This window comes from Seriola dumerili, unplaced genomic scaffold (genome assembly GCF_002260705.1).
Source record: "Seriola dumerili isolate Sdu_G_001 unplaced genomic scaffold, Sdu_1.0 BDQW01000291.1, whole genome shotgun sequence".
NCBI classification, from domain to species: Eukaryota; Metazoa; Chordata; class Actinopteri; order Carangiformes; family Carangidae; genus Seriola; species Seriola dumerili.
Window position 1 is genome coordinate 3,377,838 of NW_019174546.1, and position 17,419 is coordinate 3,395,256.

At 38.6% G+C, this 17,419-nt stretch overlaps 1 protein-coding gene across 1 annotated transcript in view; it reads left to right on the forward strand.

Moving 5' to 3' along the window:
- The first annotated feature begins 3,159 nt into the window (after positions 1–3,159).
- LOC111231206 (RNA-binding Raly-like protein) overlaps positions 3,160–17,419 on the forward strand; it is a 35,415-nt gene continuing 21,155 nt past the window's right edge. Inside the window, exon 1 of the mRNA XM_022758245.1 lies at positions 3,160–3,373. The gene's annotated coding sequence lies outside the window, so the exon portion shown is untranslated. The remainder of the gene's footprint in view (positions 3,374–17,419) is intronic.

Here is a 17,419-nt window from a genome sequence, read left to right on the forward strand (position 1 = left end):
ACAGTGTCAAACAGACAAAGTTTGCAACTAGCTGGTGAACATAGCAGAGCGTTTAGCTGCCAAGGTGCTAGATATTCGTCTCAGGAGTTTGTGGAGACCAAAAACAGAGCAAAAAGAGGGTAAATGTTAAACTTCATGGTCACCAGAAATACAACCTTGCATGAATGATAATGTTTCCTGGATGTGTAACTGTTTGATAACAAGTTAACTGGGAATATTTTAAATTACATTTCAGTTAGTGTAATCAGGTATTTCCTACACATTCCAAACCTAAATGTATAAATAAAACAATGTCATTCCTACATTTACACCAGTTTAGTGGGTAAGGTAAACATAGTTTGGCCTCCTGAAACTGTCATTTTTGGAAGTTATGTTAAATTCTTTTTATGCTACAGTAACTTGGTGTTTACATAGTGAATTGATTTTGATTGGAGGGCGCTACGGATGTTTTCTAGCAACCAATTTACGCATTTAAGTTTTTCCTTAAATAACTAGAAAGTGAGTACGTTCCCTCAAGTAACATTACTCAAGTACCTCAAAAGTACAGCTTTGAGATACTTGTACCTTATTTGAGTATTTCCTTTTTCCATAACTTTAATTACTAGTTACTTCGCAGATTCAGATTAATACACCATTAAATATAATCAACAAATTAATTATGAATTGTTATGAATTATTAATGTTAAAAGTTAAGACTTATAATAATTACAAATACTTATGATCCAATAATAAAAAATCCATTACTCTTAAATGGTACTTTAAGTATATTTTGATGCTAATGTTTGGGGTACTGGGGTACTGCTGCTTTTACTGTACTTTTACAGCTACAGCTACTTTTACAACAGAATTTTAATACATTGTGAAATTTGAACACCTTCCCAAATCACACCTCATAACACAAGACATCAAAAAACATGTTTGATAAATGCTGCTCCTGTGATGTTTGCCAAAACCTATCAAGGAATTCATCCTTGTAAGAGAAAACAAAGAGGCCTTTGGGGGAAGCGTTCTGTCCTTGCATCTGTCTGTCTCTGCCTATCAGCCCCTTGAGAAGTCATTGATCCATACAGACCCTTTGCTCATTTGCCCGGCAGACGCTGCAGAAACAACAAAGACTTCTGTTCTTCCCTGACAGCATGACCACTCATGTTTCCGTCAAGAATAGGTAGGAACCCTGGAGCTGTCAACCTTACCGAGAGGGATCAAATGAAACATGATGAGAAGCCAGGCTGGAGCCTAAGTTTTCCAGACCAAAATACACAGCACCTTTTATGTCCTGGAGTTACCTTAATATTTTGTAAGATGCTCAATGTTGCTTCTCAACTGTGGGCTGCAGGTGAACTCATTGCCTGATGTTAACCAAGCTTTAAACTCTGATAAAGAACTTGTTGACATCTTCACTGATGATCAATATTCTCATAAGGCTGAAAAGAAACTTAGTTGATTAATCCGTTAAGTAGTTCTTGATGAGAGAGCATCAGAGTTGAAGTTGTTAAACTGATGATATATGGAAACCTTTTTCAGCCATGCAGTGGATTATAACAGCCTTCAGCAAAGATGATAATTAGCAATGGGAACTAAATCTTTGTAGCAGGCTGCAAGGAGCAATGTAATGAAAAATGATTGATGTTGTTGCAACAATTTCTTTTTTATGTTGCAAATGTGGTGATTTAAAAAGTAACTCCAGTTTATTATACGTGTAACTTGAGTCGAATCTTTGAAGTTTTGGGCGTCATTTCTATCACTTGTGATGCCATTTTGTGCACCAAGTTAATTGCTGAAGTATGGGACTGTGGTGAATATGACGAAGGAAGAAACACAAGCAGTCAGACAGGTCTTAAACAAACCTGTCTTTTTTGTATGAGAAAACAAAAACTTTGACCTACTGTTCTTTCTGTAGTGGTGTGCGCACAGTCTTCCTGTGCAACCATATCTCTACTAAACTGGAAATATGTGTTGTAGGAAACATATACAGGAATATATATTCTGTTGACATAGTGAGGATATGTTGTTGATTCACATATTTTGCAAGTTGTAGATAGTGAACGTAGCAGTAAAATAATACAGAAAAACAATAATACAGAAAAACATCAACCGTCACTTCAGACACGTGTTTACTTACATTTAACAAAAACTGTGAGGAGAAATGACAAAATCTAGAAAAAATAAACCCAAAGAATTGGAATTATCTTTTAAAGCAATAGTTGGACATCTTGGCAGGTGCTGGTAGATGAATTTTGTTTACTTTGTACAAAGCCATGCTAGTGGTTTCCCCTGCTTAGCTAAGCTAACTAGTTGCTAACTGTAGCCTCATATTTACCGTACAGAAAAATAAGAACGGTGTCAATCTTCTCATAACCCTCTGTAAGAAAGCAAATGAGTTAATTTCCCAAACTGTTAAACTATTGTTTTAAGACAGTAGAGGGAAAAATGCAAGTGCCATTAAAACCAGCACCTGTGTTTTAATGCAGCAGTTCTCAGCCTTTTTCGTTAAAACAAAGCTAATTGTGATTCCATCATTACATTTGATTAATTCCTTCTAAAATCTGGAAACATCAGAAGAAACTCTATAGATACTCTATTACATATAATTTTGTGTGGCAGATAACCTATTTGTTTTCCTGTTTTGCCTGTTAATCATCTTGCAATGTCTTGGCAGGTCCTGACTCTCAGGTTGGAAACCATATGATGTCTTCATACATTGGCCTACATTTATGATTTCTAGGACAACTGACAGCTTATTTGCATCTGCATTTGCCTTGGGCCAATCCAGGTTTGATATAACATGCATTGACCAAAATATTGTATATCAAACTTTTTCATACCACATGAGCCCCCAGATAAATTCATTAAATTTTAAGAGATCCTTGATAAGAGTACATACAGAAGGGAATCATTATTATTCAAAGAGAGTTGAATAATTCACTAAACCTGCCTGGAGAGACAACTGCTGTGTGAATCCCGTTATTTATAAAAAAAACAAAACAAAATTGCATTTATTCCATGGAGTACCTGGCAAAAATCAACCCCACTTTCCCGTATGGACCCTCCTGGGACACCGTCAGTGACCTCTGTTGGTGCCCGGACCCTATTTTGAGAAACTAGAATAGCGCTGGGAAGAAAAATCAGTGACATTACCCGAAGAGCTCCTATATCTATTACAGCGCTGAATACCTTCGCGTGTTGCTACTAGAGAAAAGCTTGGACTGATTCAAAAACTCTGGCCAATCCCGAGTCACATGACTCAACAACCGGCAGCGATAGAGAGCGCAAAAGGGACGCAGAGCCTCGGTACACACAATCCTGCACACCACCAACCCGCCACCGCTATACGCCCAATTTCTTTTTAATAGAAACGTTTTACTCCCGCTCGGTGAGTACATTTTCCACTGCCATTTTCTTAAGCATATTTTTATCCTCTTTTTCTTCCTTCCTTGTCTTGGTGTTTCGACATGGGGAAAGTGTTTTCTCGTTTTCTGCATGCAATGATTTAAATCTTGGATGCTGAGTGTTGGTGCTCCGGCGACATCCACTGAGAAATAGCCCTACGTGCTTGCGGACGCTCTTGATAATTTTTTTTTTTCCCTGCTCTCTCTCTTCTTCCTCTTCTCTTCCCGAAGCAGCTTCTTTACGAGCTCACTTGTTCTAATCCCCCACCTTTTGCTTATTTTCTGGCGTTTTTCCTTTATCATGGCTTGTTTTGGTGTGATTTTGGTTTTGGTGCTTTTCTCTGATTTTGCAGTGTTTCTCTGGTGTTGGAGGCAGTGCGTCTGCCAGGGCGCAAAGATAACTGTTTTGATTTTCATCTTTGAGGATTTTGCTTTTCCTATAGGTGAGAAATTTAACTTTGCTGGAGTTTGTTTTGGCATTTTCTTTGTACTTCTTTATGCAGCCTTGACGAGGAAATTCTAACTTTTAAAAAAAATTCTTTTCAACTGAATATCTCGGACAGAGCTGGATTCGTGTTGAATGATCAAATACTTTCAGATCTTTAGATAGTACATTTGGCTTCAAAACTTCTTCCTGAGGACTAATGAGAAGTGATAAAAATGTCAAGAGAATGCAGGATTTTTTTCTTTTTCAAATAAGTCTATGATTGCATATCACTGCTGTGCAAAATAAAACAGACTCCTGCCAACTGAACCAGACACAGCTGTGCTCCTCCGCCCTGCGTCTCTCACAACACACACACAAAAAAAAACTCATTGCATTTGCTTTTGATAACTGGCGGACACAGTCAGACACCACACAGAGAAGGTTGGAAACTTAAATTGGCTCAATGACTCAATGATGAGAGGCGGGTGGGGGTGAGGCGGTGGGGGTAGGTATCTTTTAGGCCCAGACAAATTCTGCAGGAGTTCATTATGCAAATCAGGCTGATAGATTTGATTAATAGTTTGACCTTCACATGCGGCCACAAACCTGCGGGCGAGAAATTAAAAAACACACTAAACTCCTGCAATTAAATTAGAAATAACCACCAGGATCACCTTTTCAAAATGCTTGAGTAAAGTTTGTTTTTGTGCTCCATTAAAAGAAATGCTTTTGAAACTCAAGACAAAACCTCCTTTCAGTCATCCTCGAAAGATATGGGTGAAGGCATTTGACAGTTATTCCAGCCTTCAGACTCTGCAGGTCAGGGAACAGGTGGGGGAAGCCGAGCATGAAATGTGCTGCTACGCAAACAATACTTATCTCGCACCAGGGATGAGGTGGGAGGATGGCTCTGGAATAGCCGGCATATACACGCATGCACAGAATCACTATGAGCCCAGAGAGGAGCGGGAAGGAATAAAGTTTAGCCAGGCATTTCTAGACCAGTCAGTAATCTGTCTGTGTCCAGTAATTTCTGCACCCGTGGGTTGGGATGATCATTGACCCCTAGCAGGTGTACGATGCGGGCTGCCTCAAAGCCACGCACCACAGAGTCCATCTTCTGCAAGATACGGATGAAAAACATTTCAGAGCTGCTCCAGCCTTCAGACTATAGGTCAAAGAACAGATTAGGGGAGCTGCTTCTCCCTGTCTCTTTTTATATCCCTGCATGTGAAAGATAACCAAAGAGAAAGACAGATGAGGGAGTCAGACAAACAAAAAAAGAAAAAAGGATGGCATGCTCGTGTGGAAGAATGTGTTGCTGTGGTAAAAACTGCGTCAAAATTTTCAAGCACACACATGTAAGATATCCACTTCACATGAAATAGTTCTGTGTTACATTATGTATGTGGCAATACCCACTGCTCCCTATTAGATCTCCTATTCTTGGATCTGTATGCTACGTTCCAGGCCTGCATTAGTCATATTCAACACATTTTTCAATACAGAATCTGTCTTTCCAGTATTGGAAAACAGCAGTGTGGATATACAACAGCCACTGTATATGCATGCACCTGATGCTCAGTTGTTGTGAGATGTGCCATTAGCCTAGCAGCATCAGTATCTCAGCACCACGGCCAGCTCCTTTTATTCTCCATTCAAAGAGATAGTGGTTGATTTCAGCACCATGGACAGCTGCCAACACTTTATTACTCTGGCAGCTGGAGCGAGCTGATTCCTGCCTGGAAGTCTGGAGTGTCTCTACTCACTAACCCCTGCCCTCTCTACTGCACACATCTTATTCTGAGCTATTTCAAGCTCTGCACCCCTCATTCAAAAGGCTAAAAAAGAGGTCTCACCCTAGATAAGAAACAAAACGATAACACTTTCTCGGAATAGGCTGCTTGATGCTTTAGAAATGCTGAAAAAAATGCAATTAATCTTTAATCTTTTTAAACCAAAACTGTAATATGGTTTATATTAACAATACATACATCTATGTATGTATATGTGTATAGATGTATGTACCTATATACTGTATGTACATGTATATAGTATATAACACATATTTTCACATATTTGTGCTCTTTTGTTAATACCAGTACACCATTACAGTAAATTGCACCCCTAAATTTAGCATAGAATTGAATTAGCATTTCTTGGACACAACAAATTGAAAGAGTATGAGTTTACAAATGTAGCATTTATTGCATGAAAATTGTGTTGGATTGCGTTATATTGTCAGGTGTACCTCTTATGAAATGCCCCCATTCAAATGCCAAAAAAGAGGTTTCAACTACTAAACAATAATACTTTCTCTGAAAGTATCTCTTTGCATAGTTATTATTATTATTATTATTATTATTATTATTATTATTATAGTTAAACCTGATATAGTATTTTTTCCCCCTTATTGTTAACAAATCTCATGAAAAGACTAAAACCAACCATGGATTGATCCCACTACAGGAATTGCCTGTATATGGAAAGCCTGATATGTTTTATTCTTCTGTGCCATAGAACAGTGGTATGTTTACCTCAGGGGGCCACGTGGAACATTTGGAGAAATTACGATTTGAAAGCAAACAAAAAAAAAAAAGCCAGTGACAATAAGCTGACTGCACAGGACACACCTCAGTTTCCCACCAGTCAGTAGTAACACCTGAAAAGAATCTGCTGCAACTGAGATCATGAAAATTGGTTAACAACTGAGCAGAGAGGTCAAAAAAGTAATGCATTGATTGTAGAAAGCTTCTACTATTTCAAGTGATACAGTAGTAGCATGAACTTGACAAAACCTACTAATAAAACCAGAAAAACAGACCAAGCCTAAAGTTAAATGGCACCTAGTTTAAAATCACACTTTTTGAAGAGCTCCTCTGATATGGCTTCTGTTAAAAACACATAAAAGATCCACACTGATGAAATGTTCTTTTATTACCCTGTTTGAGTAACAATAGCTAAAAGCTACAAAGCCCAGACGTTTCAGCTATTCAACTATTTGTGACTTGTTTTTAAAGATTCATGTCCTCAGTTCAGGCCACAGATATGTAAGCTGGAAGTGTCGACAAACAGACAAACACTTGGTTTGGTCTTTTAATGGTTTTTATTTGACAACAACAAAAACATAAAATTTCTGCATGCTCATCTTTTATCTTTTTTCACAGCAAAACTACAACATGCCTTGTACTGTAAATTATACAACAGGTATTTGTGTTGTCTTAGCAGCAATAAATAAACATTTGGCCCTAAATTTATCATATGGTTGCAGAAACATGTCTCTCACATAGCCCCAAGAACAATTCAACTCTATGAGCTGAGAGAAATGTAGCATTTGTTGCACAAATATTGTACTAAATTGCATTATACAGCATTGGTATATTATGTGTTAGTGCATTTGAACAAATAAAGAAACTAGGGAGCCAAAGGAGCATCAAGGGAGAAAGCTGGTGCCTGCTGTCTTAATGTTTTTCTGGCTCTTTCCTGGTCCCATCACAGTGGATGTTTATTTGCATTCAAATTAACATTTACTGTTTACTGCTTGTGACGTAGCACGTATTCACCCTGCTGTCAGTGAGCCTATATATATCTGTTTTATCCACTTTACAATAAACAGAAAACATTACGAGCCTGTAATGTTTCATAGCAGACCATTTTTCCATTGACATTGTAAATTATTCCTGAAAAGAAATCATAATTAGCTCACAGTCACAGTCCCAGTTGTTTTTAGTATTCACAGTCTGGAAACTGGATATCATACACATCCTCCTCCTCCTCATGCATATTTTTGATTCATTTGATCAAACTTGCAGATTGTGCAAACACTCCTCCACACGTTTGTGGCCTCTTGCACACTTTCACCTTTGACCTTTCACCCTCGCCGTTAAATCCTGCCCCAAATCATTACCTCAACATGACTTTTGCACCTCAGTCCACAGGCCTCTGGTGCTGTAAAGCAGAAACATATTTTGTTATCAGCTAATTACTCACAACTCCAGTGACCCAGTTACTTTAGCCTGGTGGAGCGGAAGCTATATTTGGCAGTCACACAAGAGGAGAATTAAGGAAATGGAGAAATATGTTGGTGCCAAGAGATATGGGAAAGCATGGCATATGTTCACATGCCCTCGAGCAGAGCTGTGGATTCCCCTGCTACAACAGCAGGTGGAGTCTTTTTCTCCTGCTTCTCCCTTCAAATACACATAGTGGTGTAGGAGTAATCCTTTGTTTTGAGCGTGAGAGTGGGGAAATCTCAAAAAAAAAAAAAAACTTTTAAGAGCACTCAGACGGTAACAGTGTGATACACAGTGATGCAATAGAGAATTTCTGAAGCAAAATAGTTGGCGTAGGCTGCTGGTAAAAACAAATAACAGGGTTAAAAATATTCCTTTAAAACAGTAAGTCCCCATGGAACCAATGCAGCAACATCTAAAGAGCTTTTTGCCATCAAAGTCACCCAAAGGTTCCTCTGTGTATCACTTCCAAAGCTATTTAGAAAAGCTGCAACACTGCAAACAGCTTGAAGTTGTACAAATGATACTCACTGACCCCAAAGATCAGGTGTGTGATATGTAATAAAAGCATGAACAAATGCCTTGATTTCAGCGATGATCAACCCTGTTATTATTATGAGATGCAAGATAAAATCTCTTCCAGGGATGTGGCTTCATCCCATCTCACCATATAGGTCACATTGAGCCTTTATCTCGCTGCTGTCATCGCTCGTGGAGGCTATAGGTTGCTCAAATCAGATTATGGTGCAACTCATTTTAGGTGCGTGGTTAGCTGCCCTCAGTCCTCATGCTTTAGAGAGCCTCCATAAACTCACGTAGAGGAGGAAAAGGGGATAAAGCGGAGTGTATTTTCTTTACAGGAGCTCTGTGTAGTCATATAGCTGTGGGCTCTCACACGGTGAAGCATAGCCTCCCAGTTCAAAAAGTCAGTTCATTAAAGGTATGAAAAATATGTAAATGATAAAAGGCTGATAGAACGGTAATATAAAAGGATAGAGTCACAGTAATAATTTATAAGCAGTACCTACCTACCGCGTGATGTATGCCTGCATTTTCCATCTTTGATATTCTGGTCCGAGGCCCAGTTCTAAGCTCCTTGAAGATGATTGGCATTGCAAATACCTTTTTCCCCCTTCTTTTTTGAACATCTCTCATTCTTTCCTTCCATCTCACCTCCTTTTATTTCCCACTCTCTGCTTCTATATCTCTGTCTCTCTCCTTTTGTTGCCATTTTCCCTTCTCCTTCTTCAATTCAAACTCGAGACAGGTATTATGCGGGAGGTAATGGGGTGTAGGAACGGAGGAAAAAAATAAGAATAGTGCTTGACAGTCATCCTTCCTTGTTAAGCTCCACAGTAAAACTTTTTATAAAGAAATTCCAGGTACATAACAAACAGGGCTCAAAACTCGCAAGGCAAGTTGCTCATTACATGTGAGCAATAACAGGCTATTCTCTATCTCCTCTGCACTGTTAGTCAGTATTTACTGTACAAGTCCTGCAGGAGAGATTAGATTCCACTGGGCTCCTCTGGGCTGGGAGCAAAATGGCCCAGCAAAGGACCTCTATTCATTAAGCCTTTAATTGCTAATTGAGGTCTTTGAATGATTCAGCAATAGCTGCTGCTGTTGGGACATTAGCTGAGTAATTTATGGCTGCCAGAGAGCAAGAAAAAAATGAATGAGTGCAAGAAAGTGTTATTAAAAAGGACACTGGTGCCCGCACAGCATTGTTATTACACAACCACCTTATGTTAACTTAAAAATCTGTACAGTGCTCTTTTTTTTATGACTAATTTCCACCATTTGTCTGAGTTAAATTCATTATGTCCTGTGATTAAACATCATTTAGCCATAATGCAATCTGACTCTCCACTTGGCATGCAATTTTAATTGAATATTTTCTTTGATTAAGCATGTTATTTTCTCTTTGTTGGAGTTCTGCATTTGTAATGATGTTTCTGTCTTTGTCTACGACTGACAGTTAGAAAAATGTAGCAGTCAGGTCAGCTACAGTCATTATCCTTCACATAAAATCGCCCAGTTATAAAAGTCGGTCTTGTCAGTGAGTGATTCTCAGCATTATTTTCAGCAGCATTTTGATAAATCCTCTCATTTGAAAGAGGGAAAATAATCCATACCTGCATTGCGGTGTACTTTACAAATTTAGACCATATTAAAAATGTAATTAGATTTGGGTCCACATTTATTCCCCTGTAGTGTTTGACCGTCATTCAAAAGAAATAATATGAAGATAAAGATTATAATATAAGAAACATTGTGGTTTTTATTCAGATTAAACAAACAGGACATAAAGTATTAATCACTGAGCTTTGGAAGTGCTGGTAAATGGAGGTTACCTTAGCCTCTGTTTCCAGTGTGCGTAGCAAAGCCAACAGTATTCTGGCTGTAGCTTCATATTTAATGCACAGACATGAGAGTAGAATCAATCCTCTCTTCTAACATTGGGCAAGAAAGCCTATTATTACACAACCATCTCTCCAAAATGTGTACAATGCTCCTTTTTTATAGCTTATTTTCACCATTTGTCTGAGTTAAATTCATTATGTTTTGTGATTTAATATCATTTAGCCATAATGTAATTTGAGTCCCCACTTCTGATGCAATATTGTATTTTTAATTGAATTTTAAATGAATATTTTCTTTGATTAAGCATGTCATTTTGTCTTTGTGGATGTTCTACATTTGTAACAATGTTTTTGTCTTTGTCACAGGCTGACAATTATGAAAATGTAGCAGTCAGGTCAGCCACAATCATTGTCCTTGACATAAAATCTCCCAGTGGCTCTGTCATTGAGGGAATTTTAGCACTAGTTCCTGCTTTTACATTATCCACAGGAGCAGTTTTATAAATCCTCACATTTTATGCTGCATATGTTCTCACATATACTGGCAGAAAGGGGAAAAATAACCCATACCTGCACTGCAGTGTAGTTCGTAAATTTAGACTGTGTAAAAATGTAATTAGATTTCAGTCCACATTTATTCCCCTGTAATGCGTTTGGCTGTCATTCAGAAGAATGAGGCAAAAAAAAAAAAAAAAGGCTTATTATAGACCCATATTTCATTCTTTTATGCCGACATATTTTTTCTAGGGAGACACTAAAAGTTGAGACTTGGTTGGAGAAATGTCTGTCTGCAGGCAGGCTATGAAGACGTCTACAAATTAAACTCAGCCTTATGTTCCTTCTGTTGATGACAGTTGAGCATAGTCGCTTTCAGTTGTACACTGTCAACTCGCTAAAGATAAAATGCTGCAATGCAACATTCAAGCAGCCGAGGAGTGAGTGTGGCCTGAATGCACCCTTCACATCTTATATGTATTTGTCATATCGGATGAGGAGTTTTCATCTCTTCTCCTCAGTCAGTGAGGAGAGATCAGGGAGGGAGGAAGTGCTAAAATGATTACTTTCACCAGTTCCTTGCTTCTTTATCTCGGGAGAATTCAGACTCTGAAGCCCCTGACAGTCAGTGTGAAAGGACCAAAGAGGATCCATGAAATACTTACACTTGGAACCTCTTCAACACGGGAGGATTCTGTAAAAGCCCTGAAGAAAAAACATCACTGTCAAGCACTCACTGCTCTGTTGTAAGAAAGACCTTTTTAGAGACAAACAAAAATGTCTTTGCGTGGAAAAAAACCTGCCAGTGATGATGTTGGGATGTGTTCGCGGCTTCACTGATGCATGAAGATGTTATTTAGCATCCATTTCTGGAGCGTCAATTGTGCCAGGATGAATCCAAACCTCCCTCTCTCCTCCTGCTTTGCCGATCGGGCTGCTTCGAATTCAGTGTGAGTGTGTTTTCTGGCCTGGGATGTTTCCACCAGCGTTTGCCAGCAGTTATACCACATGCTTCTTCTGAAAAGGCTTTGAGGATCTTAGAGACTCATGAATATTGTAAAAGAATCGTCTTTGAAGTCTCTTTTTTTCCCATTTTGAATGAGCTAGAGGATTAATGTAAAACTCTTTTCCCTGTGATCATTTTCATTAAAAACATGTAATTGACGGCAATTGACAAAATAATGCTTGGGCATCTCTGGGGTGATAATTTAAGGTGATGCATGTGGAGACAGAGAGACTGAACAGGCCAAGGATTGCCTGTAGTTGTATATTTGTACCTCCTGCAGCCTGCAGTTATGTAGAGTTCAGTGGAGGCTCCGTGACCATTCGATGTTGTCAGCTGCTGATAGAAGTTTGACAGGTTTTCTGACTCTCTAGGAAACTACAAACCATTAGTTGAGCTAATGTCTTGTGTCCATAAGCGAGTTTGCATCAGGCTTGAAATTCAAAAACAGACACAAACACTTAAAAAACAATTTTCCATTCCTCTCTGGTCCATAGCTGCTTTTGTTTGTTACGATCCTGTGCCCTCCGGCTTTGGAAAAGGTTGTTTAAATCAAGAAAGTTTTATTTAGCTTTAACACTTAAGGACGACTATAATTCAGAGTCTGTATTTAACAAATTTTGGACGAGAGACCACCCTGTGAGGCTGTACTTACACAGACTAAATGCAGGCATGCTAATGGTGAAAAGTCAGGTGATCACCAGCATGACTGTCGAAACCAAATGCCATGGCAATCCGCCCGATAGCTGTTGTTAACACATGTCATTTAAAAGCACAAATGTCAACCCCATATTTCTTGACAATTGACCCAGTAGCTGTTGAGATATTTTGGTTTGGACCCAAGTGGTGGAACAACCAACAGGCTGACATTGTCATCTCTAGAGCCAGGCTGCTAGTGTGGCCAAAAAAAAAAAAAACAATCTTCACTCTTACTGACTCATAAGCACAAGAATAAAAGCAATTCAAATTTCTTATGACTTCATATTGCTCTAAAATTTAAGAAAGTTCCAGAGGCTTCTGAAGTAAATCCTATACGCCTGCAGTGCAGTAAATCTATTCATGTGATCAGTGAGAGTAATTGCACTCCTGCACATGAGTTTCTTGATAAATGTGTCTTATTCTTCATTTTCACTGAAGAACTTTCTTACTCTGAGCTCTTTGTGCGCTGAAGTGTTATTCTTAGAAGATTATTAGATTCTTCGACGTTTGACAAACATTAGCTGAGTCCCAATTTTAGGGGCCGCGTCCTTTGAAGGTGTTGCCTTTCGTGGCTGTCGTAGATCGTGAGGGCCGAACTGAAATGAGGCGGTCTGGCGTATGGAGGGTTTCTGCTCTGCGTCAGCAGCTGTGCCTCCCCTCACCATTGCATCATGAAACCTTGACAACACGTAACTTTTTTTTTTTTCCAAAAACTTGAGGTTTTAAGGTCTTTGGTTCTGAGCTGAAACCCAGTATTTAAATTTATAGTGTAATCCTCAGGCTCTCTGTCAGCATTGTTTGCTGCCATAGTATTTTTTATATCTGGTGTGCAATGAATCTTGGGATAGGCTGGACCACGAAGGATCCACCCATTGGAGCCAGGAAAAGGATGCGTTTCCCGGGGAAGGAACCTTTGAAATGGGATGGCATAGTTGCACCGCTGTAACACAATCGGTCTTCAGACGCAGCCTCCGAACAACGCTGTCCCTGAATTGTGACACAGCTACAGTTTGGTAACCAGCTGCGTCGCCCTTTTGGGCCTCTGTTGTTTCTTTTGCACCCACACACACATGTAGGAAACAAGTGGCTCTACTACACATATGGACCAAACTTCTCCACTTTCAGTTCTATTAAACAAAGTTTGAATATACATATGATATACCTCTTACCTTTTTCCTTTGTTCACTTTTCGTTTCAGCAAAGGCCGAAGCTTTTAGCAATATCCCAACTCAGCATGGGAATAAATTAGGGAAGACCTTTTGTCCTGTTGAAAGTGTTTTTAAATATGCTTTTGCTTGCTTAATCAACCATCTAATGGCCTCACCTCTGTACATTTGCCTTAAAGAGGCCATTCAATGCACTTCACACCATCAGTCTTAGTGGGTTGGGTCAGGCAGCAGAGCTGTGAGACCATTCAAAGGTAGAGAGATGGAGTGAATGGTATGTGATTTGATTGGACTGACTGGTGGCTTTTTAGTCCCCCACTCTGTTGATAATTAAGTCAATCAACTCCTGAAAACTCAATGAGGGCTTTGCCACATTATGGGACTGGCAGCAGTGTTAAATTATCCTCCATTATTTTTTTCTTTAAGAAGAGCAGAGGAGATTGAGAATGGATTATGTGTGGGTGGAGGCAAAGGATTGAAATAAAGAAGAGGTAGGATGGGGAAAATTGTGACGTGAAGTGTGTCTGAGAGGAGCTCGACTGCAGAATGTACTAGTGAATGTGTTAGTTAGTGTATGAGTATATGTGTGTGTGTGAGCGAGAGAGAGAGAGAGAGAGAGGATGTACTGTATAAGGTAACTATCACTCTGCATGCTTACTCCTCCATCTCGAGCTGGGAAAATGTAGGGACATATTTTTAGAAAACACGTACAGATATTATTGCATCCTTTTTCTGTACTTACTCATTTCTGTTCAGGCGCCTGTAGGTTTGGGCTGGAGCCATAAAATATTCACAGATTAAAATATCATCCTCTATAGTCTCCTCTTCACCTGCACTGCATGTCTTTGGACCATAGGATGAAACTAGAATACAGCTGAAATTGTTTTTTAATTTACAGAAAATTAACTGGAAACTGTTTTGATAATCTATTAATTGTTAATTTTTTTTTTTAAGCAAAGAAAGTCCACTGTTAAGAAACCATTCTTTGGGCTGTCTTAGGTAAAGGGAAGGGAGGAGATCTGGTCTTCATTGGGGCAGAATCATTAAAAACATAAATAGGGATAGCAGTAAATAACTATAACAATGACACCAAAACATTGATATCATAATAAATGGCAGAACTGGAAATCATATAACTCAAAGTAATGTTATTAGGGCATCAAATTAAAAAATCCATGACTGAGTGAGTGATGAAGTTACATCATTAGTTGGCTGCGTGTTGGACTTTTCCCATTGGCCAGTGCAAACAGTCTCTATTATGTCATCAGGGGGCATTGGTAGTTTTCAACTACCATATTTCCTCAAATAGTGACTGGGGCCTTTATTTACCTCAACTGCAGAACGTAACAGGCCTTTATTTGATACACTGACCCATACACAGTCCAGACATATACTAGATTTATACCTAGTCCTGTTAGGTGGTCACCCCCTCTGATGGATTGTTCAGCAAGTTTTGGGTATTGGACTGTTGGTTATTTATGTGACCCGATTCTCTGAGTAGCAAGAGTAAGTCATTGAAATGAGTGCTATAAGAATAAGACATTTAAAGAAAATATAATTAACATTTTTCTCAATTTTTTGACATTTCGTAGACAAAACAATGAATCCATTCGGCAGGTTACTGATGATGGAAATAATCATTAGCTTCTAATCATTGGCTTACACTTAAGGGAAACCTTTGAGGACATAGGGGAAATACTACAATAAAATCAATAAATTGTCAAACAAAATAAGTCCAAGATGATGTCCTCAACAGCCTCAGACCCAAAAATGATTTTTACTGATGCATTAAAGAAGCTATTTGTAAGTTTTGCTACTGCTACATAACCAACTTTAGCATTGACAGCTGTTATCGTACCAGTCTAGAGAAAATGTTGCAAATTCAGAAATGTATTGGAATAGAAATATTAAGTAGCACAAAAAGGAAGTACTCAAGTAAAGTACAAGTAAATGTATTTAGTTACATCCCACCATTGTGAGACTCACTCCTGCACAAAACTTTTTACAGTTTTGTACTCTTGCAGCCTCAGAGTTTCCTCAAGAGTTTCTCTTGTGATAATAATGTGTCTGCAAGAATCTGGGTTAAAAAGCCTCATTAGTGCACACACTCACAAACAAACAAACAAACAAACAAAAATCATCACCAACAGGGAATTTCAAGAAGAAACAACCAGAGAGGCTCCCTCCTTCATGTTTGAGTGGGTGCAGTAAATTCCTCAGTATTGCTGTGGTGACACTTTGTGATCCCGCCAGAGTTCTGCAGCAGTATGGGAACAAACAGTGCCGGCTGCAGGGGGGATGTAAAAAGCTCGCGAAGGACTGGAGATGTTTAGAGGGAGATTACTTCAGGGCTCATTTGAGATCATTTGTCCAACTTGCTCCTGCGGGCAAAAGTATTTGAAGAGTCCAGTGAAATCCTTTCTTCTTTCTGTTGACCTAGTTTCAGTGTGAAACTAATGAAGCTGTCACTGGTGCATGAACAATCTGTGGTTGAACAAGTACTGTACTTAAGTAAAAGTACCAATACAACATCCAATAGTATCAAAAGTAAAAGTACTTATTCTGTAGTAAAATGTTTCCTGTGACTGATATATTATTATATATGACATTATTATATTATTGATGCTGATGCATTGACGTGGAAGCAGTATTTTACTGTTGTAGGTAGTTTATTCCACTTGTTTACAACCTAGGGTTCCGACCCCTCCAAAGGCTCTAACCCCTCACTTGTAGCTACTTGAGTAAATGTACTTGGTATATGCTTGCAATACCTGGAAGATGCTTGACCAACATGTGAAGTTTTTCCACACGGAGGGGACTCAAAAAATAAAGGAAAAGTGGAACAACAAGTGGTTTGTGACTTCAGTGTGATGTGCTATTTTCAAACGTGGGAAAACAGTTCATGCATACAGTGAGATTCGTCAGATTCACACGTCTGAATCACAGCTGCCATGTCAGAGTTCCTCTCACCTCCTGCAGATAACAATCTGTCTCAGCCTCCATGTTCCCTGGACCTCAGTGAAGGTAGACATGGAGAGGAAACATACAGCCGAGGACAATTAGACTAAAATTGGGTTTTTGAGACCTTTGGGTTTTGGATTGTTGGTTGCACAAAACGAGTGTTTTAATGGACTGAATGATTTGTTGATTAATAAAGAAAACAATCAATAAATAAATCAGTAAAGAAAATAATTATAATAATCATAAACAGTCATTAAAAAAATGTTAAATGATTCACTTGAAGCTCTTTGGTGCTTTGCAGTTGTTAATTCTCTGGAAAAAAAATCTGGCTCTCCACCTGAAATATTTTATAGTTGGTGCAGGTAACATGATGTAAATACAAGGCTCCTGTAAATCCCAATAAACATGACTTTGTAACATTTGATTGTAATCAGTGATTTGCATCTTAAACACAAATAGGTGGCAACAGGGATTTCATTAAAAGCCTCATGGAGCATCATAAAACATACATTTTCCTACATGAGTCATTTTTTGGCTGAATGAGTATTAACACAAGCTGCTGGGACTCTTAAGGGTAAAATGACATCTGTCTTTGGATAAAATATTAAAACAACTAGAGCCCGACTGATTTATCGGTCAGCCGATTTTATCACAGACACATCGATATCGGCACACATATTCTCCGATATGCGCTGATATGAATTCTTTTATTAAGAAGCAATAATGCAGTGGAAATGCTCGGGCCAAGTCAAGTTGTATAGGCAGCATGTTTCATTCAAGTTAAATATATATATATATATATATATATACATACATACTTGTTCTTATGTTTTGGTTATTTGTTTTTATATATTTTAATTTATTTTATTTAATTTCCGCTGAAGTTTACCATTTCAGTAT